We start from the raw sequence: 26834 nt of genomic DNA, 5'->3' as shown, positions 1-26834 counted from the left end.
ACTAAGCTGGTTTTTTTTTTGGTCTTTTTGAAAAATCTTTGTTTTGATTTGGCATTCCTGGTTAAAAAAAAAAAGACAAATACTCAGAAATAAAAATGGTATGAAAACAAAAGGATATCAATAATGATATTTTGAAAACAAAAGGATATCAGTAATGATATTTTGAAAATAAAATTCCACTGGAGGGAAAACAGTGAAGCTATGGGAGGAAAATTAAAATCCATAAAAAGGGTATGTCCCATTGCTATCTTAGGAGATAATATATGTAAAGCACTCTGTGAAATGAAAGCCATATAAATGTAATCTCCTATGTAAGCTGCTTATGATAATTCACATGGATGAATCCAACCTTTCCTCCTAGCCTCCCATCTAATCAAACTAACAAAAAAAAATATAGATTACACATATAACCAACATAGATTAATTCCCACCAATGATACATGTAAATCAAGTAAAATATTTTTTTAATTGTTAGGAAAATGTTCTACCTAAAAGAATCCTCGATAATGCCTTTCTAAATCAAATCACCAGGCTTTTTCCATACATACATCTCACTTCAACTCTACACCTTACCTTAGAAATGACTCAAGTGCCTCCTGAATAAGATGGGGGGAGGGAAGAGATCACCCAAGGTCCTTTGGACACTTTGATTTCAATCATAACTTAGCAGAGTTCTCTTAGAAGTTCACCAAACTCTTCTACTCTTCTAAAGGTAGTTTATGAGTTAAGTTCCCACAAGGCAAGAGGTGGGGGTAAGACTAGGAAAATGAGCAAAAAGAATTTTCTATTACAATGAAAAATCACTATTACTTTGTAGTAAGAGGATTTCAGAACAAAACTCCAGAAAAAGAAAACAACAATTTGACAGAAAAGTTGCTAAACTGCTCATACCAATGATTCTGCTATTAGAAATGTACCGCAAAGAAGCAAATTTTTTTTTAAATTCTATATATTCCAAAATATTCATAGTACCAAAAAACTAGAAACAAAATAGAAGCTAAAGTATATAAGGAATGGCCAAATAAACTGTGGTATTCTAATTTAATCATTGTGGCAGCTAGGTGGCACAATGGCTAGGATGCCAGGACTGGAGTCAGGGATGAATTTTGCTGAGTTCAAAACTGGCCTCGGACACTTTTGAGCTGTGTGACCCTGGAAAAGTTACTTAACCCTGTTTGCCACAGTTTCCTTATCTATAAAATAAGCTGGAGAAGAAAATGGCAAAGCACTCCAATTTTTTTTTGTAAGAAAACTCCAAATGGGTTTTTCATGTGCTTATTAATAATTTTGATTTCTTTATTTGAAAACTGCCTATTTATGTCCCTTGCCCATTTATAAATTGGGAAATGGATTGATTTTTTGTATAACAGATTTAACTCCTTATAAATTTGAGAAATTAGACCTTTGTCAGAGGTTTTTGTTATAAAGACTTTTTCCCAATTTGTTGCTTCCCTTCTAATTTTGGTTGCATTGGTTTTGTTTGTACAAAACTTTTTTAATTTAATGTAATCAAAATTATTCATTTTACATTTTGTAATATTCTCTCTCTTGCTTGGCCATAAATTCTTTCATTTCCCATAGATCTGACAGTATTCTATGTTCACCTAATTGACTTATAGTTTCCTTCTTTATATTTAAGTCATTTACCCATTCTGAATTTATCTTGGTATAGGGTGTGAGTTGTTGATCTAAATCTAATCTCTCCCATACTATTCTCCAATTTTCCCAGAAGTTTTTGTCAGATGGTGGGTTCTTGTCCTAAAAGCTGGAATCTTTAGGTTTATTGTATACTATCTTGCTGAGGACATTTACCCCAAGTCTATAATTAGAGAAATGCAAATCAAAACAACTCTGAGGTACCATCTCATACCTAGAAGATTGGTTAATATGATAGCAAAGGAAAGGAATAAATGTTGGAGGGGATGTAGCAAACTTGGGACACTAATACATTGCTGGTAGAGTTGTGAATTGATCCAACCATTCTGGAAGGCAATTTGCATCTATGCCCAAACTGCTTTAAAAGACTAACTGCCCTTTGATCCAGCCATACATACCACTGCTGGATTTATATCCTAAAGAGATAATAAGGAGGCTTGTACAAAAATACTTATAGCCGCACTTTTTTTGGTGGCAAAATTTGGAAAATGAGGAGGTGTCCCTCAATTGGAGAATGGCTGAACAAATTATGGTATCTGATGGTGATGGAATACTATTGTGATGAAAGGAATAATGAACTGGAAAAATTCCATGTGAACTGGAATGACCTCCAAGAATTGATGCAGAGTGAAAGGAGAAGAATCAGAAGAATATTGTACATGGGGACTGATACACTGTGGTACAATTGATGTAATGGACTTCTCTACTAGCAGCAATGCAATGATCCAGGACAATTCTGAGGGACTTATGAGAAAGAACACTATCCACATCCAGAGAAAGAACTGTGGGAGTAGAAACACAGAAGAAAAACATATGATTGATCATGTGGTTCGATGGGAATATGATTGGGGATGTTGACTTTAAATGATCACTCTATGGTAAATATTAATAATGTGGAAATAGGCTTCAAACAATGATACATGCAAACCTCCCCCCTCCAAAAAAAAATAAGTGATCTGTTTTATAAGTATTTTCTTCTATAATTAAAAGAGGAAGGCAAAAAAATGGGGTCACAAAAAGCTGGACATGACTGGAAATGACTAAACAGTTTAATAATATATTATTGTACAAATATAATAAATACAAATATGAGGGGGTCAGAGAAACATAGGAAGACATATAAAGTAATGTTGAACAAAGAAAATAGAACTGGAGAACAATACATGCAGCAAAATAAATTAAAACAACAAAGCCATTTGAATTTAGATTATATACATTGCTTAATTTCGGTTCCAAAGAACTGTTGATAAAATACATTTCTCTCCTCTTGGTTCAGAAATGGTAGACTAAGGGGACACAATGAGCTTTCTATCTTAACCATTCTTGCTAAGGAGGTGCTAACATTGGTTGTTTGATCAGTGAGTGTGTGTCTAACCATTATTTCCTAGCCATCTTCTTGCCATCAAGGGTTCCATCCACTCTACTATGGCTCTACTCACCATCATCATAATATCCAAAACCAAAGTATCTCTTGCTAATAACCACTTCCCATATATGTTGTCTCCCCTTATTGAAACTTGGGCTCCTTGAGGGCAGGGACTGTCTTCTTTTTTGTATTTGTATCCCTGGCACTGAACATGGCACTTGGTACATAGTAGACACTTATTACAGATTTGACAATCCATTTATTACTTTCTGGATGCTGAAGAATTGCAAGCGTTTTTCAAGGTCAAATGAAATAGATCTTATTGATGGGGATAATCCTTCCAAAGATTCAGATCACACTACAGTCCATGACTTCCCTTCCCACAGGATTCTTGTCTAGTCATGTCTATGTCTACTTATAAGTCTGTCACAATGAATTTACTCAGTATGTTAGTTGTAGCTGTCCTTGTTTTCTCTTGGCATGGCAATCATACTGGTAAAACACACAGGCTTTAGTTATCCTCCAATCTTACCACATGACCAGTTGATCTTCTTTTTCAATCATCCATTACATTTTTTATTCCAGTTAAGTATTCACAGCACTTTGGAGCTCTGGGAATAGCATTCCACTCACCCCCATCTTAACTGACACTCTGTTAAGTATCAAAAGGATTTATTTTCCCTCTTGTACATGGGGTAACCAACACTAAAAAAGGTTGTATGACTAGACCATTGTCACACAGGTAATCAGTGTCATTGGTGAGATTTGAACTCAAATCCATGTGACTCCAAGTCCAACATTTTCTTCACATGCAGCCTATGTCCCACAAAGTACAGTCCCAAAAGAAGAAATCCAAATACAATTCTTTTTAAAATTTATTTATTTTAAATATTTTTCCATGGTTACATGATTCATAATTTTTCCCACCCTTCTTCTCTCCCCCCTCCTGGAACTAACAAGTAGTTCCACTGTGTTATACACATATCATTGTTCAAAACTATTTCCATGTTTTCCAAATACAATTCTTGAAGACCTAAGAGGTCAAGAACCTACAAGGGTTAGGTCCACCTCAAAAGTCTTCCCCTTGAAGTTAAAACTGTTATAAAGCAAATATTCAAGAAGTTTTTTCTCATTTAACAGAACTAACAAATGTGCTAATTTATACTCTATTGCCTTAATTCCCAACAACAGTTCTCTCAAGGGAAAAAAAAATGACACATTCCAAATATGCTTGGCAAGATGAGAGAAGTGTGAAAATCAGGTGATACATTTTAAGAATTAAATTAACTTTTGCAAGACCAAAAGAAGCCTGACACTCATACAAAGTCTATCTACACAAAACTTCTCCATCCTTCAAAGCCTAGTTTGGGTCTTGCCTCCATAAAGTTCTCCTCCGTCACAACAGCCTAAAGACACCTATCTCTCTCCTCTGGTAGTCTTCACCATTTACCTGACAATTAATCATTTACTGCCCTGTGAGGTCTCTCCTACTGTCCTCTTTAACAGTTTGCCTTGCATTATTCTTCAAACGTGTCACTTATGAATGCCTTGTTACCCCAACTAAGTCATAAAATCCTTGGGAGTAGAATAGTGTTTTTTACTGACTTCTCCCTTAAGAACTCAAGAATGATTTCTTGGTTATATCATTTCAATATATTTTTTCCAATACAAATGGTGTATGTTCTCAGAGAGCCACCAGTCATATATGCAACTACAGGGGAAGCAGGTAAATTCACCTTTCAACCTGGAATATGAAGCACTACCAGAAAAGGGGGTCAAAGTCAAAATGATTTGAGTTCAAGAGAAAAATCCTAAAAAAGAAGAGAAAAGGAGGCAAATTTGGAGCCAAAAGACCCAGGGATGATTCTTACCTTTGTCTCTTACTAATTGTGTGACCAAAAGGAAAATCAGTAAACTTCTCTGAGCCAAAGTATTCTCACCAAGCTCTAAATCTATGATGTGTTCTATGATATGAAGTTTTTCAGTATAGCATCAGAATTGGATCTTCCAATAGGAGATAGAGATAGAGCTGTTATGTTTAAAAATAAAATAACAAGGTAGCACAGTGGATAGAGGTCCAGGTTTGCAATTGGAAGGACCTAGGTTCAAATCTGGTCTCAGACATCTCCTGGCTATGTGACCCTGGACAAGTCACTTAACCTCAACTGCCCAGTCCTTGTTGCTCTTCTGTCTTAAAATTGATACTAAGATAGATCAGAGTTTTAATAGATAATATACTTTTTCTGCACATCCCAATGTATATTCATTATGAGAAAATCTTGTTAGAGGCAGTTATGTGTCCTTATCCATTAGATAGAATGGAAGCTCATTAAGAGTAAGAATTGTTTCATTTTTATCCCTTTCCCTTTCTTAGTAGCTAGGTGGAACAGTGGATAGAGCAATGGGCTTGGAGTCAAGGAGACCCAAATTCAAAATCTGTCCTCACACATTTATTCTCTGAGACTGATCAAGTCACATTTAACCTCTGTCTGCTTCCATTTCCTCAACTGTAAAATGAGTGTAGTAATAGTCCCTACCTCCCAAGGTTGTTGTGAGGATCAAACAAGATAATATTTGACAAATGTTTTGTGTGGGTGCCTGGATGCTTAATAAATTTTGCTCCTTTAACCCCAAGGTGTGACACATAATATGGACTTTTAAAATATTTGTTGATTAAATGATTACTAAATATGCCCACTTAGTTTTTATTTTGTATTTCCTAATGTTAACCAATAGTCAAAGTCTGAGAAAAGGAATAACATATGTACTAATCTGCTAATTTTTACTAATTACTACTTCACTAATTTTCTGAATATATATTTATATGTAAAAATGTAGATTTAATGAATATATATTCATTTATAAATATATAGTAACAGAGTACCATTTCTAAATCCAAAGAATTTCTCATGGAGTTTGGCAACTGATTAGGAAAGTCACTCTGAAGCAATTCTAATCCCAAGCAGCCCATTAAGTCTGAATGGAGGACCATGGATAAATCATGACTTCAGGGCTTTCTTCTTCTTTGAAAAAGATATAATACTCAGAAATTTAACAACAACAGAAAAAAAGATTAGGATGAAAAATTTCCAGCCTTTTTTGTTTATTAGATAACAATGTAGAAATTGTTTTCTCTGAGGGGGAAAAAAAAATCAGGTTCAAAAATGCCATGTCCTTAGCTATGCACTGGGAGAAAAGAAAGATAAAGTTTTTAGGGAGAGGACAAATGAAGCTTTTCTGGTACATAGTAAGAATGTGTGCATTCATATATGTACATATATGTTTATGTGAAATGTGAGGCTTAATTGAAATGAGACATAAGTAATTTAAAAGAGCTATCAAACTTATAATGGCCAGCATAAATGCAAACTCTCCAGAAATCTCTCCATGGGAAACATCAGACTGGCTCATTTTCATCGCATAGATACTGCAGGGGCCCACAATTGTGGGATGCCCTACAAAAAGCCAGCCACAATTTCTAATTATATCCACAATTTCATTTTAATTACTCTTGAGAGTAATTATACATTTAACTTAGCTATCTTTTAAAAGTAAAGTTGGTTTAATGAAAGTATTTTAGAAAGCTCCACCACACACCAATTAGAAAGTTAATCATTCCAATTGTTCCCAAGAAAAGATCTTGGGAGGAATGTCGGGATGAGGGTGTTGTTTGGTACTTTTTAAAAAGGAAATTAGAGGATGTTCAGTAAGAGAGATTATCCAGGAAATTTAGTTTATCTAAATTTGAAACATATAATCTGGAGTTTACAGATTGCAAAGATTCTCTTTGACGAACTGACTTGAACATTGGAAAAGAAAGTGTTTAGTTCATTGCCAGCTTCTTTCTTTTTTATTATATTGCAAGATTTAACCACATGATGAACTAGTTTTACTATAGAATTACGCTTTAAGTAAAAAAAGACAAATTGAATTATAACCTATGAATGATAAAACTCAAAATCATCAAATACAAATTATGCTAACAGTTTCACAGAGTAGAATTCAAGATACTACCAATCTACCAGGAATTTATATGCTGCTTCTAAAATTTGTGGTATTCCTACCCTATCTTCACTAATGGTTCATGGGATGCAAATGGAAAATGATTTGAGTCTAGAATTTGACAGGAAGAAAAAAGATGACTATCTTGTCTTTGGAAAGTTGCAAAGTTATATAAACGACCTCAAATTTCTCCCTAATACAAAGACCCATTTATTTTAATATCAGTATCCTTCTGGTGTTGTCAAATGATTGGGAGTCATGGAATATTATCTCCAAAGAAATGAAAACAGAATCACCAGAGTATGAAGGAAGAATGAATGGAAAGCACAGAATTTGAGGACTATATTAAAATGATTAAAATATTTAATCACTAATCTAGTGATGAAAACTTTCCTAGGGAAATAGGGTTAGGTATTAGATCTGTGTTATAAGGACTTCCCAATGGGAAATTTCCTTTACCAATGTAGGTAGGAGCCTTCTCTACAGGTGATAGTCTCAGAAAGCTACCTGAAACACTAAGAGATTAAGAAGATTGCCCAGGATTACCCAGCAAATAAGTGTCTGAGGTAGGAATTGAATTCAAGTCTTCCTGACTGTGAAGCCAGATATCAATGTACTATATCACATTATTTCATTTTCCTAAACTAGCCAAATATTTGAAAGGGGAAGAAAAAAAAGCACTCTGAAACTTGATTTCATGAGTATATTGTTATAATTTAACAATAAGGGGCATGAGCCTAGTTTGGGAAAAGGAACTACATTGTATACTCTGTTCTGGGCTCTTTAACAATCTATAGCATTTGATACAATTGGTTTCATCCTCCCTCCTTCTATATCCTCTATTCTCCCTTGGTTTCCAAGACACATCATCTCCTATTACCTGACTGATCAGATCTTCTCATTCACCTTTGATGATACATTATCTTCCCATCCCTAAAACTGAGTATTCTCCAAAGTTCAGCCCAAAGAAGGCTGAATGCCCTCTTGTCTTCTCTTCTATTTTCTGGGATTGTTAGGGTGTTTTTTTGTTTTTTGGTGATCTCATCTGATCTCATGGGTTCAATTATCTTTCTGTGCAGATGACTCTTACATCTCCATATTCAGCTCTAATCTTTATTCTGTCTCTAATCCTTTCCTGGACCGGCATCTTCAGCTTCTTAATGGGTATCTTCACACCTGCTGACATCTCAAACTCAACATGTCCAAAAATGGACTTACCACTTTCTCCTCTAAACCAACCCTTCCTTATTTCTAGTGACAGCACCAAAATCTTCCTACTTACCAGCAAGATGACACAGGGGACCTAGAGGTGGGAAGATCCAAGTTCAAATCTGCTCTTAGACACTAGCTCTATATGACTGTAAGGAAGCCATTTAATCTGTCAGCCTCAATTTCCTTATCTGTTAGATAGGATTAATAACATATTTTTTTCAGGGTTGTTGTGAGAATCCAATGACTTTATATTTCTTCACAAATCTTAAAATACTACAAATGCTAGTTGTTGTTATTACTATTTTGACTGATATCCATAACCACTCAAGTGCCAAGTCCTAATAATTCTACTTTTATGAATTTTCTTAAATCCATCCCCACTCCTGTGAGCAATACCAATCTTTCTTTTTTCCAATAAAATCTTCACACAATAGCTTAAAAATATTGATACTGCATTGTCAGTGCTTAACAAATCTTAGTTGAAAGTCTTGGAAGTTCTGATTAATGCTACAAACAATTACAATTCTAGAAGAAAGATGATGTAGTGCCTCTTGATAAAGAGGGAATATACAAAAGAAACCAAATACAACAGACATTTTCAGACCCGGCCAAGATGAGTATTTGTTTTCCTTGACTATGAGTACTTGTTACAGGGACTTTTTTCTTTTTCTTTAGTGGAGGTAGGTAGTGTGAGAGGGCAAAGGGTATTAAGATTAAGATAGAAAAAGATAAAAATGTTATTGAGGTATCTATTTTTAAAATGTAGAGAACAGAAGAAAGTCCAAAAAAAAGAGCATTTGAGCAGGAAGCTTTGAAAGTTATAGACTAAATTTGTTTTATAATTAAAAGGAAAAACAAGGTACATAAAATATGCTGTTCTATCATACGAGATTTTAATATTTTATTGGATTTTAAGGCCAGAAAAAATTTTAATAAACATAGGTTGATTGTAAATCCTCAAAGTAGAATACAAGTGCTTTGAAAGTATAACAGCCTCTTTTTTTGTCTTTGTCTCCCCAACACCTACAGCAATACATGATACATAAATCTTAATAAATGTCTGTTGAATTGAAAGTGTTGTTTAAAAAAGGTACTTTAATTCATTTTCCAAAAGGATAAGATTATTAGCCAAAATTAAAAATAAATTTAAGAAATCAAGTTAACTACTTACTGATATTTTAAAAATCTAAATATTTTTATATTATTTTCAAAACTTTAAACAATTTAGGTTGGCAATTTAATTTAGGTATTACTGGTAAGTAATTTCAGCTACTTGTATATTGTGAAGAAAAAGATTTTTATCATGCACATTCCAGGAAAAATAACTCAACAATGTAACTTATAAAACATATGTATTTACAATATTGTATGCATTCATATCTCAACATTCCTAAGCAATCTTGAGAATTCGATCTAAGTGATTCTGAGGATTCCATCCCATAAAAAAATAAAAAAGGGGAGGGGGGAACCAACATAGCTATCGATAATGATTTCTTAAAAGGATTAACTTCATGTTTTGAGAGAATACCCTGGGAACCGTGACTATATATTCATATCCCCCATAACTTTGCTTTACAAAATGTTCCCTTAAGTGTCTTGGGAGTAGGCCACTGGAGGGTTAAAGGCTGTCTTAAGAGTCAGGTTCAAATAAAGTGAAAAAAAAAACCCTGTCATCATTATCCATAGCAGTTCATTGATCTCTTCCATCTGCTATGCAGAAGGGGAAAAAAGTCTGGTAAGCCTTAAAGGAAAGTAACTCTTTTAAACTGATTCTGGCAAAGGTTCAGAGGGAATTTTTCTTAAAAAAAAAAAGTCCAACTCCCCATTATAAAAATATGAGATCTGTCGCTGGGGAGGTAGAGAAAAGGGGGGGAGGGAATAATCTAACCAGGGGAAGGACTGCCTATTATTTATAAATCTTTCTTCCTTCCAATATATCACCTGATCAAATTACAGTTATAAAACCATGAATAGTAAATGAATGAACATTCAACCATTGTGACCACTTTACAAAATGTGGTGTGCTCTTGCGAGGGGAATGATAAGAAGCAGCTGGAGTCCCAGACTAGAAATGTCATTAACTGGGGCAGAGGGAAATTAAATTACTTCCCCAGTGGTGGGCCCACCATTCTAAGGCTCCTCCATACTTTTTGATATGCACCAGCCCACAAATCCTCCACCATGTCTTCCACTTGGAAATTGAAGGTTCAACATCCCCTGGGAAGACACTGATGATAAATACAGTACATTTTCCAACACATTACATATATATGTATGGAGAGAGAGAGAAAGAGAAGAACTGAGTTCAAATCTGACCTCAGACACTAGCTGGATCACCCTGACCAAGTCATTTAACCCTGTTTGCCTGAGTCCCCTCATCTATAAAATTAGTTGTAGAAGGAAATGGTAAATCACTCCAATATCTTTGCCAAGAAACCACGCCCAAAATGGAGTCACAAACAGCCAGACACAATTGAAATGATTGAACAACAATAAATATTTATATCATGCTTACTATGTGCCAAACGCTGCATTAAGCACTTTATATTTATTATATCATTTATTCTTCACAACAACCATGGGAGATAGATGCTATTATTATCCTCATTTTATAGATGAAGAAACTGAGGCAAACAGAGGCTAACTGACTTGTCCAGGGTCACACAGCTAGTAAATATCTCAGGCAGAATTTGGCCTCAGGTCTTCCTGACTCCAAGAGCCAACTACTAGCCTCAACTAGTTTACTACCAACTTTAGCTGTTCTACTACTTTCAGGAGGTCTCTACCTGATTTTTTTAAATTGCTTTTAAATTTTTTTTCAATCACATGCAAACAAAAAAATTCCAATATTCTTTTTTTTAATTTTGAGTTTCAAATTCTCTCCCTACTTCCCATCCTTATTCCTTCTTTGAGAAGGCAAGCAACTTGATACAGATTATACATGTGCGGTCATGTAAAACATTACCATATTATCTATGTTGCAAAAGAAAAGAAAAAAGTAAAAAAATAATATGCTTCAATCTCCATTCAGACCCCATCAGCTCTTTCTATGGAAGTGGATAGCATTTTTCATCATTAGTCCTTCAGAATTGTCTTAGATTATTGGATTGCTGAGAACAGCTCATTCAAAAAGTCATTCACAGTTAGTCATCATTACAATATTGCTGTTACTGTATACAATGTTCCCCTGGTTCTACTCATTTCACTCTGCATCAGTTAATGTAAGTTTTCCCAAGTATTTCTGAAAGCTTCTTTCTTGTCATTTCTTAAAACACAATGGTATTCCATCACACTGATATGACACAATCTGTCCAGCCACTCTACAACAGACAGGCATTCTCTCAATTTCCAATATGTTGCCACCACAAAAAAGAGCTTCTATAAACAAAATTAGAAGAAAAGAAAGAAACTGGGATAGCATTTTTATAACAAACTCACAGACAAAGGTTTAATGTCCCAAATATATAAGGAACTAAGTCAAATGTACAAAAAAAAAAAAAATCAAGCTATTCCCCAATCAACAAATGGTCAAGGGACATGAATAGGCAGTTTTCACATGATGAAATCAAAATAATCAATAAGCACATGAAAAAGTGTTCTAAATTCCTCCTGATTAGTGAAATGCAAATTAAAACAACTCTGAGGTACCACCTTACACCTAGTAGACTGGTCAATATGGCAGCAAAGGAAAGTGATAAATGTTAAGAGGGGATGTGGCAAAATTGGGACATTAATGCATTGCTGGTGGAGTTGCGAAATGATACAATCATTCTGGAAGGCAATTTGGAACTATGCCCAAAGTGCCCTAAAAGACTGCCTGCCCTTTGATCCAGCCATAGTACTGCTGGGTTTGTACCCCAAAGAGATCATAAGGAAAAAAAAACTTGTAAAAAAATATTTATAGCCACATTCTTTGTGGTGGCAAAAAACTTGGAAAATGAAGGGGTTGCCTTCAATTGGAGAATGGCTGAATAAATTGGGGTATCTGTTAGTGATAGAATATTATTGTGCTGAAAGAAATAATGAACTGGAAGAATTCCATGTGATCTAGAACAACCTCCAGGAATTGATGCAGAGTGAAAGGAGCAGAATCAGGAGAACATTGTACACAGAAACTGATACACTGTGGTACAATGAAATGTAATGGACTTCTCTACTAGCAGCAATGCAATGATCCAGGACAATTCTGAGGGACTTATGAGAAAGAATACTATCCAGGTTCAGAGAAAGAACTGCAGGAGCAGAAATGCAGAAGAAAAATACATGCTTGGTCACGTAATGTGACATGGATATGATTGGGGTTTTGTTGTTAAAGGATCACTCTACTGCAGATATGACTAACATGGAAATAGGTTTTGAATAATGATACATATATAACCCAGTGGAATTGCTTGTTGAATTTGGGAGGGAGGAGGAAAGAGCAGAGAGAGTTGGTATCATGAATCATGTAACCATGGAAAATATTCTAAATTTAAAAAAAAAAAATATATATATATATATAAATATATATATATATGAACTGTTCTAAATATTTTGTATCCATAGGTCCCTATCTCTTTGGAATATAGATATAATACCATCTAGTATACAATACCACCTAGGAGCAGTATTGCTGAATCAAAGGGTATGGACAGTTTTAGAGCTCTTTGAACAGAGCTTGAAAGTTTCTCCAGAATGGTTAGATCGTTTTACAACTCCAGTGACAGTGCATTAGTGTCCCAGTTTTTCCAATCCTCACCAGCATTTGTCATTCTCCTTTTCTGTCACTTTAGCAATCTTATAAGTGTGAAGGGGCACCTCAGAGTTGTTTTAACTTTAATTTCTCTAATCAATAGTTATTGAGAACATTTTCTCATGGACTATTAATATTTTTATTTCATCTTCTGCAAAGTGCCTCTTCATATCCTTGGACCATTCATCAATTGGACAATGACTCATACTCTTAAAACTTTGATTCAGATCTCTGTTTTTGAGAAATATTTACTGGAGAAACTTGGTATAAAAAAACTTTTCCCCAATTTCCTGCTTTCCTTCTGTATGAACTGCCTGTAGTCCCTACACAATTTACTTGTGGGTGGTGACCTGAAGAGAATGGAGACTAAAGGAAAATGAATGAATAGAGATAGAAGGAGAAAGGTAGGAATAAAGGCTCAGAGATAACAAGTTAAAACACATGAGGAGTCGTGATCTCCAGTAATACTTCTCATGGGCAAGAGAGCCAGAGGAGTAATGAGAAGTATGAGAGGCACCAGCATTGCGAGAATCAAGCAGGCATGAGGAGCAAGAGAAGCTAGAGCGACAAGAGGATCCAGAGCAGACAGAAGATCAAGGAGACTCGCTCGTCTTCCTCAACTTTTATTGGAGATTTTAGGAATGTGAAGTGGGAGGTGATTAGTGAATATGTATCATGACATAGGTTTTTACATTGGTTGAATTGATAATCATGAAATCAAAAAGGAGGAGATTAATCCAAAATGCGCCTTGGAAAGGAATGTGGTCTGACACTGTGACCAGTAATTCCCAGCTCAGGAATTCTCTTGCCCTTTGGACTGCAGATTCGTCCATACAATGATCAATAAGTGATCTGACCACAAGTCTGGTAAATGAATACATAAGATACAGTATCAATATATCAATCATACTTCCAAGATGCTAATATGCCTGGTATGCTACACTATGAATAGGAATCTTTCTGTAATGGTTTTTAAATAATCCTTAGGTTGAAGAAGACATGTTCTTTGTCATTCACCCTAGTTTTTTACTCATAAAAAGTGCTATATAACTTTGATTTTAAAAAGCAAATAAAGTCAACCTTTACCATTACCTTTGACTTCTCACTTCCTATTATAAATGTCCAGACCAATTTCTTTTTTAAAAAGTTAACTGAGGGAGACAGCTGGGTAGCTCAGTGGATTGAGAGTCAGGCCTAGAGATGGGAAGTCCTAGGTTCAAATCTGGCCTCAGACACTTCCCAGCTGTGTGACCCAGGCAAGTCACTTGACCCCCATTGCCTAGCCCTTACCACTCTTCTGCCTTGGAACCAATACATAGTATTGATTCCAAGATGGAAGGTAGGGGTTTATTTTTTTTTTAAGTTAACTGAGAATGGGTCTAACTGGAATTCCATTAAAATGTCAAAAAATATGTTAATTATTTTATATATAATTTTTTGTTCTAAAAACCCCTATGAGGGACACACAGAGCTACTTTTGGATTAAAAAAAAGGAAAGAAAGAAAGAAAGAAAGAAAGAAAGAAAGAAAGAAAGAAAGAAAGAAAGAAAGAAAGAAAGAAAGAAAGAAAGAAAGAAAGAAAGAAAGAAAGAAAGAAAGAAAGAAAGAAAGAAAGAAAGAAAGAAAGAAAGAAAGAAAGAAAGAAAGAAAGAAAGAAAGAAAGAAAGAAAGAAAGAAAGAAAGAAAGAAAGAAAGAAAGAAAGAAAGAGGCACTAAAAAAATCTTTTCTCTATAGATACAATCAGGGATTCATCTTCTTACAGCCCAATTCTGAACATACAGAAAAGAATACTTTGATGGGCAGGTTTCCTAAAATATCCTCAAACAAGTGAAAACCCAATTCATAGATGAAAGAACATCAAAATGTCTGTAGATTAATATTTAATGCCTCGAGTGTTTGGAAGGGGTCTGGGAGGACTAGAAGTTCTTTAAATTTTGCATTTTCCCTACCACCAACCAGTCTCTCATGCACCAGGTGTCATCCACATGTCTTTGAAATAAACCTTCCTCACCCAAGGGTATCCTCAATTTACAGTTTAACTCAGGAAAAAAAGGATAAACAAAGTTTCCTCCACTTTTTGGTATTTGCTGCTATCAACAAGAGATGAGCAACTAGGAGGTACGATGGGTAAAGCACTAGGTCTGGACTCAGGGAGACTATTTTCCAGAATTCAAATCTGGCTTCAGACACTTATTAGTGAGGGGACCCTGGATAAATCACCTAACTGAAACGACTGAACAACAAGAACATCAAAGGGAGATGGCTGTGAGGATAGCCCAGTACTCAGGAAAGGGGTATCTGCATTGTAGGTCAGAAAATCTAGGTTCAAGGTCTGACTATTCTATTTCATATTTGAGTAATTCATTTCTTCATCTGTAAAATAAGAGGTTTTGAATAAATGATCTCCAGACCCCCTTCCAGCTCTACAACTTGTAAATGATCCTATAAAAATTCCAACAGATCCCTTTCTCCAGTCTAGATTTTAAGATAGAAACCATTTCTTGGGGGAAACAGATCAGGGGAGTGGAAGAGTCCAGAGACCTGGAATGGAATCCTAATACTACCATTTAAAAGGTTGGATGCCTAGGCAAGTTAATTTAATTTAAACTCTCTAAGCCTCAATTTACCAAAAGGATGTGTGTCATTTCCTTGCTATGGGGTTTATCTTCCAGGCTGGAAGACAAACTTTCTTACAGTTCACTCTAGTTTTTGACTCATAAAAAGTGTTATATATAAGGCTACATAGTTGTCAGAGGTTCACAGAGATGAAGTTATTTCCTTGAATCACAAAGCTCTTATTTGAGGCAAGATCTGAACTAGGATCTTCCTAATACCCAACCTGGCACACTATCCATTCTACCTTCCTGCCCTCAAAAAAAAAAAGCAAGAAAACTCATCTATTATCTACCTCCCACGGTCATTATCAGAAAAGCGCTTTGTTAAAACTGCAAAGCACAATATATATGTGTGAATTGTTACATATTACAAGCAAGGAAACATAGGGGACAGTGATAAACTTGAAGTCAGGAAGAACTGAGTTCAAAACCTGCCATAACCACTTACTTGCTGTGAGACCCTAGGCAAGGCACTCAAGCCTCTTTTAGCCTCAGTCACATCTGTAAATAGGGGTGATAATAAGAACACTTACCTCCCAGGCCTGTTTTGAGAATCAAATGAAAGCTATTTGTAAACATTAAAGTACTACATAATGCTAAACGTAATTATTATTATTATTATCATCATGAGCCGCTATGTGGCAAAATGGATAAAGTTCTTGACATGGAGTCAAGAAAACCCGAGTTCAAATCCAACCTCAGATGCTAGCTGTGTGAACTTGGACAAGTCATTGAACCCTGTTTGCCTCAGTTTTCTCATCTGTGAAATGAACTGAAGAAAGAAATAGCAAACCACTCCAGTATATTTGCAAAGAAAATCCCCCCAGTGGGGTCACAAGAGTCAGAAATAACTGAACAACAACAATTATGATTGTCAAAGCCACTAATCTAGAGTTCAATATTATCTTAGGTTCTCTAGGAGCATCCACTGAATCTGTATTCTAAAGTAAATTTATGTCATTCATATATATTTTTTTAATTTTTGAAAGAGCTGATGTATTCATTAACACCTTTCTGTAGTACTATCTTATTCTTCATTAAGAGCACCCAGCATTATGTGATTATCATTATCATTATCCAATCATTATGTGATTGGAACAATTCTGAGAATAGACTAGTCTCCACATGAGGGCAAAAGTATTCAAGCATCACATGGGTTGATGGGTATATGATTGGGGATGCAGACTCTAAACAATCACCCTAATGCAAATATCAATAATATGGAAATAGATCTTGATCAATGACACATGTAAAACCCAGTGGAATTGCTCATTGGCTATGGGAGGGGCTGGGAGGAGGGGAAAAAAAGAACATGAATCTTGTAACCACAGAAAAATATTCTTAATTAATTAATTAAATAAATTTTTTCAATTAAAAAAATGTTCAAGCAAAAACACAGACATTGTAGCCCTGGATGGAAGAGAATGGGAAGAAGGCATTTAGCTGTGAGACTGAAGGGGTGGGTGTGAGTTCGTTAGAAGGGAGCCTGTAACCTTATAATAAACTCCACTTTGAAAAGGTAGGATTATAGAAAGATGTGTGTGTGTGTGTGTGTGTGTGTGTGTGTGTGTGTGTGTGTGAATGACATTAAGCCTGGGAGATTCAGGTGGATGCGTAAATGCCAAGTCAGGCAGAAAGGTGCTACCTCCATGCCTATAATTTGAATCTACATAATGTGAACCAGATTTGGAAGAACAAGCTCTCTCCTCACTGACAGGTGTGTATAATTCCCTTCAACGTTAGACCAAGCACTGGGTTTATTGAATCTTACAACATGTGGCATGCAGGGCACAATTCTATTGATGGAAGGATTTTTTCTCCTTTAGGAAAATACAAAAGAAGGGATAGATAACTCACAGCAGCCAGGGAAGATATTCACAAATGAGAAAAGATCTAATCTTGTCATTATTGAGAGGATTTTGTGAACTTCTACTCACTGAGAAAATTGACATAGTCTTAAGGCTGAAACAGGTGGTTTTAATTGCCCTTTGCCTGTTGCTACTTAATAGTCCACTGAGTCAGATTTCCATTTTCATCACATCAAAGTCAAAGTTTAGACTTCACCTTAAAAAGTGAAAGCACTCTTCTGATAGGAAGCAGCCAGGTAGCTCAGTGGATAGAGCTCTAGTCCTAGAGTCAGAAGATCTGAATTTAAATCTGGCATCCTGTGACTCTAGGCAAAATCTGATTGCCAGACAAAAGGATCCACTAGAGAAGGAAATGGCAAATCATTGTAGTAGCTTTACCAAGAAAGTCCCACGAATAGCTATGGTCCATGGGATCACAGAGTTGGACCATGACTCAATGACTGAACAAATGTTGTGATAGAGGAGGCAGCCTGTTGTTGTCTGGTTTGGCTTAGTTTTTGCATCCCACACTGAACTTCCATGAAAATGGGATCATTTAGGTCCAGCCATGAAAGAAGAGAAGGGAAGACAATAATAATAATAAGCATACCAAATTTTGTGTAGGGAGAACTGCAGAATCTCAACATTGGAAATGCCATCCACGGCACTTAGTCTACTCTGCTGCTGACTAAGAATAGATCCCCTTCTGATTCAGGCAACTAGAGGCACAGTGCATAGAGCACCCTACTAGGTGTCATTAGACTCGAGTTCACATCTAGACTCTGATATTTACTACCTAAGTGACTCTAGACAAGTCACTTATCCTCTATCTGCTTCAATTTCTTCATCTGTGGGTGTAAATAGTACCTACCCTCCCAGGTTTGTGGTGAGGATCAAATAGGAAAATATTTGCAATTCATTTTGCAAACCTTAAAGCTATTAGGTGCAGCTAGCTAGGTGGTTCAGGGGAGAAAGAGCCAAAGCCTGAAGTCAAAGAGTTCCTGGGTTCAAATCTGACCTCAGATACTTCCTAGTTCTCTGATCCTGGGCAAGTCACTTAATACCAGTTGTGTAGCCATTTATGTTCTTCAATCAATATTTCTATCAATTATAAAACAGAAGGTAAGAGTTTTTTTTTAAAACACACAAATAAATAATTGCTAGATATTATTATTATAGCCATTGCTAATGGATAGAATAGTATTGAATAGCAGAGAGAATATTGAAATGGGTCTCAAGAACAACTGAGATCAAATTATTTCTTGGAAGCTTACTGTTGTATGACTATAGGCAAACCCCCAAAATTCTCTAAAGTTTAGTTTAAGGCTTATGATTTATTAATAATATCAATAACTAACATTTAAGTAGTATTTTAAAGTTTGCAAAGCACTTTACATGTTAGCTCTTTTGATCTCTGGGAGATAGATGTATTTATTATCCCCATTTTACAGATGAAGAAAGTGAGGCAAAAAGTTTAAATGACTCACGGATGGAACAGGCTTTGAACTCAGGTCTTTATGACTCCAGATACTGTGCTTTATCTATAACGTCGACTAGCTCACCATCACCATAATGACTTAAAGACTAGTATTTATTTGTCCGTACTGATCCTGGAATGGCTTTGGTCAAATCTCTTTTTTTTCAGACCTGTGATTTCATTAGTAGACTCTGACACTTACTAGATGCATAACTTTGGTCAAGACCTTTAATCTCTGCTTTGGTTTCCTTTGTCTATAAAATGAGGATAATATTAGCATCTGATTCCCAGGATGGTTGTGAAGAGAAAATGTTATGTATAGGGTATTTTTCAAGCCTCTTAGCCCTATATAAATGCCAGCTATAACTATTTCTACTATTACAACTACTATTACCACTACTTCCATTTAAGTTACTATGTACATTCTAATTCTCCTTTCTGTGAAGATTAAATTTAACACTCCCCTGATTATAACAATGAAAATACTTAACTCTCCCCTGATTGTGAAGGTCAAATTGTAACCCCTGTCTATTTTTAGAACATGGTACTTAAAAGTTAAGTATGGAGATCTATCCATTTTTTTATTTAATCAACAAAGGTGCAAACACCCCATTTCACATATTGAGTGGGGAAGGTCTGTGACCCACGTGTGCAATAGTGGGTGATGAATCAGAATTGACTGACTGCCTTCTGGGCAGTCTTAGAGCAGAGCGTCAACTGTGATTGGTAGATGTAAAATTAAAGGAAGACACAGGAAGTGACACAAAAGAAGCAACTTGAAAAGAAGCTGTTACTTCCTGTAAGATGGAGTTCTTCATTTTTTGAAAGTTGAGACTGGAGGAATTCTTCATCCTTTGAACTGCTGTTAGAATGACACGTGCTGAATGAAAAGCTGACTCTTAACTGCTGGATTTTTCTGAAAAAAACTATCCTCTGTAGAGACCTACTCTTGAGAGACACTTCCCAGGTCTTCGGCTTTGCCAAGGTCAGCTGAAACTAATTCTCCCTGCCCGAAGGGGCCAGGAGTAATTTACTCAGTGCTCAGGCTAGATATCTTACCTTATCCTCTCTCTGATTTCTTGCTTCACTCTTTCTACATTTTGTAAATAAATTTTTTAAAAATTCTCTTTGGAATCAATTAAATTCCTGGTGACCACACTCTTAAAATAATCAAGTCCAACCCTTTAAAAATTAACCCTTTTTCCCCCTTACATTTTTCTAGCCCTCAAGAATTGTCAGCTCATTTAAGAAAAGGCACAAAATAATTAAACAAATAATTAGAGAGTAGTGAGGAACCATGATGGCAGATTAGAGGCAGCAACCCAGCTAAACTTTCATAACATTCCCCTCCAAATAACTTTTTTTGATTGCCTCAAATTGAATATTGGAGTGCCAGAGCCAACAAGAAATCAGAATGAAACATTTTCCCAACCCAAGAAAACTTAGGAGGGGAAGGAGAAATCTGTCATACTGGGGTTGGGACCAGTCTAGATCACATGTGGCAGCAGCAGTTCAAATAGACTTCAGAAGCAGCTACAACAGCCATAGCAGTAGTTTTGGGAGTTCTCAGAAATTCTGGATAGTAGTTTCAGGGTAGAGAGGAGCCCTTGGAAGGGGTTACAAGGGGACAGGGACCTTAGTCCAAGTCCTAAGGAAGAGAGGAGCACTTGTAGCTGCCAGGGAGCAGGGGACCCAGTCACAGTTTCAGAGTCAAGAGGAGCTCTGATGCTTAGACTCTAAGCCTTAGAGCCTAAAGCTCTAATCCTTAGAGCTTCAAGGAAGAAGGAGCCTTCCCTAAGGAAACACTAGAGCACAAACCAAGAACACAGAAACCACATTTCTCCCCAGATCATACCACCTTGGAAATACTGAAAATTTGTAGCCCCCCAGAACTAGCTCTGAAAACAGCAGCTAGAAAGTCTAAAGCTTGGCACTGTGCTTTCTCAACCCTAAATGAGGAAAGCCCAACTTCAACATAAAGTTCAAAATCAAGAAATAGTCTAGAAAAATAAGCAAACTTAAAAAAAAAAACCTTAACCATACATAAAAAGCTACTATGATGGCAGTGAAGACCACGTCACAAATTTAGAAGACAATAATGTGAAAATGGCTATAACCAGAACCTCAAAGAAAAATTGCTAATTGAACACAAGCCCAACAAGAATTCCTAGAAGAGTTAAATAAAGAGATATGAGAGGTAACGGAAAAATAAATTTAGAGTACAAAGGTAATGGGGCCCACATGTAAAGAATATAATTAGCAAAACCTCTAGTTATTGGAAGTCCTTTCTTGAATCTGAGCTGATATGCTTCTCTGATGCAGTAGGTTATATTCCTTGAAGGTACTTTCTCCTTTTGGCTTTTCTGTATCCATCTGGGACAGTATTTGTTCTTGATGTATGCTCTGGACCAACATTCTAACAACATAGTCCATAGAGATCAGCGAGGAGAGGGAAGAAACAACTACCTATCAGGGTCCTGGTTCCAAACTTGGAACTGGAATCCTCAGTTCCTGAGCTTGAAGTTCTCCCACTAGACTGCTTGATTGACATTATCTATCTTTCATCTGATGGCCAAAGTCTTTTAATCATTCCAAACTGATTAAGTATTTGTCCAAAATTTATGATGCAATTATAGGAAAGTTCCATGCCTACTTTACTCAGTTCAACTGACTGATTCAATTTTTTTAATCTAATAATTAAATTATTATCTAATGGACAGCTTTGCAGGGAAACTATTCACCATCACAAAAGGCCAGAGGTTGAGTCAGCATTTGTCAGAGAATTATTGAAAGAACTCATGGTTCATTTGGGGATTAGACTAGATGGCTTCTCAGGTTCCTTCCTGTATAATTGGAATTCTGCTCCCCATAATTTTTCTCATGTGGCTTTACTCAGGCTTTTACTTTGGTTCTTGTATTTTTTCTACTTTAAGTGATTGTTAACAAACTTTATAAAATATGAAACTTGGAGTTATTTGATATTAATTTTAATCTTACACTCCAAAGCAAGATTGCATGATTTTAGATTGATTCCTAATTGGATGCATTTTTTTCTACTTATCTCCCTGCACAATATAGTATTTAGCCCTGGGAAGTCCCCTCTGAATGCTAGCCAAATCATAAATTAGGAAGAACGGCAATCTCTAAAGAATATAACATTATTATTATTAAGCCATGACTGGCTTAATTATAGGTATTAGGATCTTAATTGTAAAAGTAAAAGAGACCTTAAAGGTCATCCAAGTCCAAACTCCAGCCCCCTTTACAGATCAGAAATCATCTAAGACCCAAAGAAATTAAGTGATTTGCCTCACATCACAAAGATGGTGAATAGCATATAAACCCAAGATCTTTTGATTCTGTATTTAAACTTTGTATTTAAAGTTCTTTCTAGTAGACCATGTAATTTCCCCTAGGACATTTCTAGCAAATAGCTACCAGATTAAAACTTATAGGAAAGGGAGAAGCAACTTCACTTTCAAAGAAAATTGCCTATACCCATGAAAATGCTTAGACAGAGACTAAACTTCATTAGGGCATAGTACAGGTCAGAGCAGTTTCTTGCTGATTTAGCCTGCAGGGTAAAGTGGGTGTTAATTTTCTGTCATTTTTAAGAATGTCTGAGCCTTTATCTGAATTTTAAATTATGTTAGAGTTTCCTGGATTTGATGGCATAGGGCATAGTTGGTAATAAAGAAAATAAACCTAAGAGAAGATCCCAATAGCTATTAAGGTCCACCCTTTAGCAAACTAGGAGATTAGAATTAAATATATTCAAATGTGGAGTAGATTTTTCAGTCATTTGTCTGTAAAAGCTAAGTACAGATAAGAACTTAATTTGCCCACATGACCCTGAGTTAATGTCCCAAATATTTCTCAGTTCTGAGATGGCCTCAGAGAATTGTCAAAGTTAGTGGACATCCAAAAAAAACTGCATTTCAAAAACTATAGTCCCTGGAAATGAAGAAATTAAATGACCCATAAAAAGTGAGGCTTTAGGAGGCATCTGCTAATATTAAACACCATATGAATGCACAACCAGCACATAGATCAAATGCTCTCCCAAGTTCTTCAATAGCTGGTTCTATCTCTTTATTTTGAAGCCTATTACTGAAACTCTTTTTTTTTAACTTTGCTTCCTCAATGAGCAAAGTCAGAAGATTTGATATAGAACTGACACCAAACCCCTGCCAAACAATGATGCCTTAGTTTTCTAGTGAAAAGAGAATTATGAAATAAAATAGACAGTATTGGTTAATTTGATTTCTAAAAGGAAAGAAGAAAATCAAATAATCAGTATCAAAAATGCAAAGGGTGAACTCACCACCAATGAAGAGGAAATTAAAGTAAGCATTAGGAGTTATTTTTTTCAATTATATGCCAATAAATCTGACAATCTAAGTGAAAATGGATGAATATTTACAAAAATATAAATTGCCCAGAGTAGCAAAAGAAGAAATAGAATCCTTAAATAATCCCATATCAGAAAAAAGAAATTGAACAAGTCATAAATGAACTCCCTAAGAAAAAATCCCCAGACCAGATGGATTCACAAGTGAATTCTATCAAACATTTAAAGAACAATTAATCCCAATACCATATAAACTTCTTGGGAAAATAGGCAGAGAAAGAATCCTACCAAATTATTTTTATGAAACAAATATGGAGCTGTTATCTAAGCCAGAAAGAGCCAAAACAGAAAAATAAAATTCTAGGCCAATTTCACTAATGAACATAAATGCAAAACTTTTAAATAAGATACTAGCAAGGAGACTATAGCAATAAATCACAAGTATCATTCACTATGACAAGGTGGAATTTACACCACGAATGCAGGGCTGATTTAATATTAGGGAAAATATCAGCACAATCTGAAATGGGGATAAGTTAGAAGCCTTCCCAATAAGATCAGGCATCAGCAAGGATGCCCATTATCATCACTATTATGTAATATTGTATTACAAATCCTAGCTTTAGCAATAAGGAAAGAAAAAGAAATTGAAGGAATTAAAGTGGGCAATGAGGAAACTAAACTATCACTCTTTGCAGATGATGTAATAGTATACTTAGAGAAAGCTAAAGAATCAACTAAAAAACTAGGTGAAATAATTAAATCCATACAAGCCTTCTCTTTGAGCTTATAATAGGATCTGTGGCTGCAGAGGTTTTGTTTTGTTGTTTTTTTTAATTCTATTAAAACTTATCTAAGAATTAGACTGGTACCACCTGGGATAAATAATTTGATCCTCTTCAAATTGAGGCATCTAATTACATCTCAACATTAGATTGTATTTTAATCTTGCAACAGTGCACTAGACACAAAGGGTATTACATGACTAATAGCTTAAAGTAAAATTCTTTTCCAAAATAAATGGTATACAACTTGTCGGTAATGTTTGCAGAATTTTCTCTCTTTTTATTTGTCTGACTATTCCTCTTCATTTTCCTTTCTGGTTCATCTTCCTTCTCCCAAGCCTGAGAATCTATCTACCAAGACTCTACCCTGAGCTTCCTTCTCTTCTGTCTGCCCTTATCTCTTTGGTAATCTTAAACTTTCCAACAGGTTCAATCAACTCACTGCAAATAACTCCCAAATCAGTATATTAATTCCCAATTTATCCCCTGTAACCCTCAGTCTTGGGTCCCCAAAGGCTTTCAAGACATTTCTAAAACAGATGTTCTAATTGGTCTATCTAAAACTAAATTCATTATCATCACCTCTAGTACTGTCCTTCCTTCAAATTTCCCTCTTAGTTTCTTAATTTGTAAATCGATGATAACAATAATACCTACCTCACAAGTTTGCTATGTGAATCAAATGAGATAATATACGTAAAGAGTTTTGTAAATCTTAAAGAAACACAGGTGTTCACTATTATGATTATTAGCTATTAGTTTTGTTGATTGCTTCACCGTCTTCTTAGTTAAATAAGTACATCTTAGAACTATCTTTACTTTCCACATATTTTGTATTTACTTAACCATATATAGTCATTCTTTCTTAGATTATAAACTTTCCTAGAATATAAACTCCTTGAGAGCAAGGACTTTTTTTAAATTTTGTATCCTCAGCATTTAGCAAAGTAAATGGTACATTATAGGTACTTAATAAATGCTTACTGAATTGAAATTAGTTGGGTTGCATTATGTTTCCACTCATATTGTCACTACCAGGATAGACTATTGTAATATTCTCCTAAATGATCTTCTTACCTTTAATGTCTCCCCCTCCAAATCATTTTTCACATAGCTACCAAATTAATTTTCTAAATGCTCAGGACTGACTATATCATCTTCTTGCTCAAACACCTTTAATGGATTCCCTGCTTCCTCGAGAATAAAAGACAAAAATTTTAGCCTAGAATATAGTCCTTCTACTAAACAGTCCCAAACTGCCTTTCTAGGCAAATCTCAAATTATTGTCCTTAATATATTTTCTTGTTAAATTCAAACTAAACTACTTTTCCTCTAGATTTGTCATCTCATCATTCCATGAATTCATGCAAGTTGACCCCCTATATTTTAAATCCACTTTATCCTCATATTGACCTATTAGAAAACTTCTGATCCTTCAAGGCTCAATTCAGATGCTGGTTCCTTCATTAAACTTTCACAAACGCCTCACTAACGCCTTTCACCATTCCCTCAGAAAAAGTTCCTAGCAAACCTAGGATCTCTCCTATATCCCCATCATACTTTACTTTGTATCAGAATCATCTGTACATATGCCATATCTGTAAAAATATGCAAATTGCTTTATGGCTGGTACTTGTCACAGTTGATTTCTACTTCACCAGTGTCTACATCCATTGTGGATGTTTAATAAATGCTTAGTGAATATTATATATTATGACTAACTTGAATAGATGCTACATTGCATATATGAAGATTAAATTTAACACTCCCCTGACTATAACAATGAAAATATTTAACTCTCCCCTGATTGTGAAGATCAAATTGTAGCACCTGTCTATTTTTAGAACATAGTACTTAAAAGTTAAGTATGGAGATCTACCCATCTTTAAATTTAATCACCAAAGGTGCAAACACCCCATTTCACACATTGAGGGGGGAAGGTCTGCGACCCACGTGTGTGATAGTGGATGACAAATCATAATCGACTGACTGCCTTCTGGGCAGTCCTAGAACAAAGCATCAACTGTGATTGGTAGATGTAGAATTAGGGGAAGACACAGGAAGTGATGCAAGAGAAAATGTCTTTAAAAGGAGCTGTTACTTCCTGTGAGAATTCAATTCTTCATGCTTTTGAGTTGAGGCTGGTGAAGAGGGGCAAAAGGATCTCCTGACTAGACCTGAGACCCTTTTTTCCTGGTGAGGCTGATAAAGAATCTTCTGACTAAACTGATACGTGGTGAGTGAAAGGCTTACTTTTAACTGCTGGTTTTTCTCTGAAGACACTAGCCTCAGGAAAGACCTACTCTTGAGAGAGGCTTCCCCAGGTCCTTAGCTTTACCGAGGATGGTTGAAACTAATTCTCCCTGCCCAGAGGAGCCGGGAGTAAATTACTTAGTGCTCGGGCTAGATATCTTACCTTATCCTTTCTCTGATTTCATGCTTCACTCTTTCTACATTTTGTAAATAAATTGTAAATAAAATCTCTTTGGAATTAAATTCCTGGAGACCACACTCTTAAATAATCAAGTCCAAACCTTTAAAAATTAACCCCATTTCCCCCTTATACATATTCCCTGTTCTTATAATATGATAGTCTGAAAGCCCTCTAGTTTTCTTGTGGTGAGCTATTTTGACTCTAGACACAAATAACCCTGTTTGGCCCTTAAGCAATGTTTTATCTTTTTTGATAAGCCCTCCCTTTTCCCAGCTTCTGACATTTTCCATGCTAGACATATTTCAACTTTGACAATCAGGACCTTCCCGACCGGGACATCAGAAGAAAGGTTCTAAC

At 35.6% G+C, this 26834-nt stretch overlaps 1 protein-coding gene across 1 annotated transcript in view; it reads right to left on the bottom strand.

Annotated features, from left to right (window-relative positions):
- The window catches only part of SMYD3 (SET and MYND domain containing 3), a 1068189-nt gene that overhangs the window by 959071 nt on the left and 82284 nt on the right, over nt 1-26834 (bottom strand). The window lies entirely within an intron of this gene.

This window comes from Monodelphis domestica, chromosome 2, assembly GCF_027887165.1.
Source record: "Monodelphis domestica isolate mMonDom1 chromosome 2, mMonDom1.pri, whole genome shotgun sequence".
Taxonomy (NCBI): Eukaryota; Metazoa; Chordata; class Mammalia; order Didelphimorphia; family Didelphidae; genus Monodelphis; species Monodelphis domestica.
The sequence above is the reverse complement of the archived record's forward strand: the minus strand, read 5'-3'. Positions and strand labels throughout refer to the sequence as shown.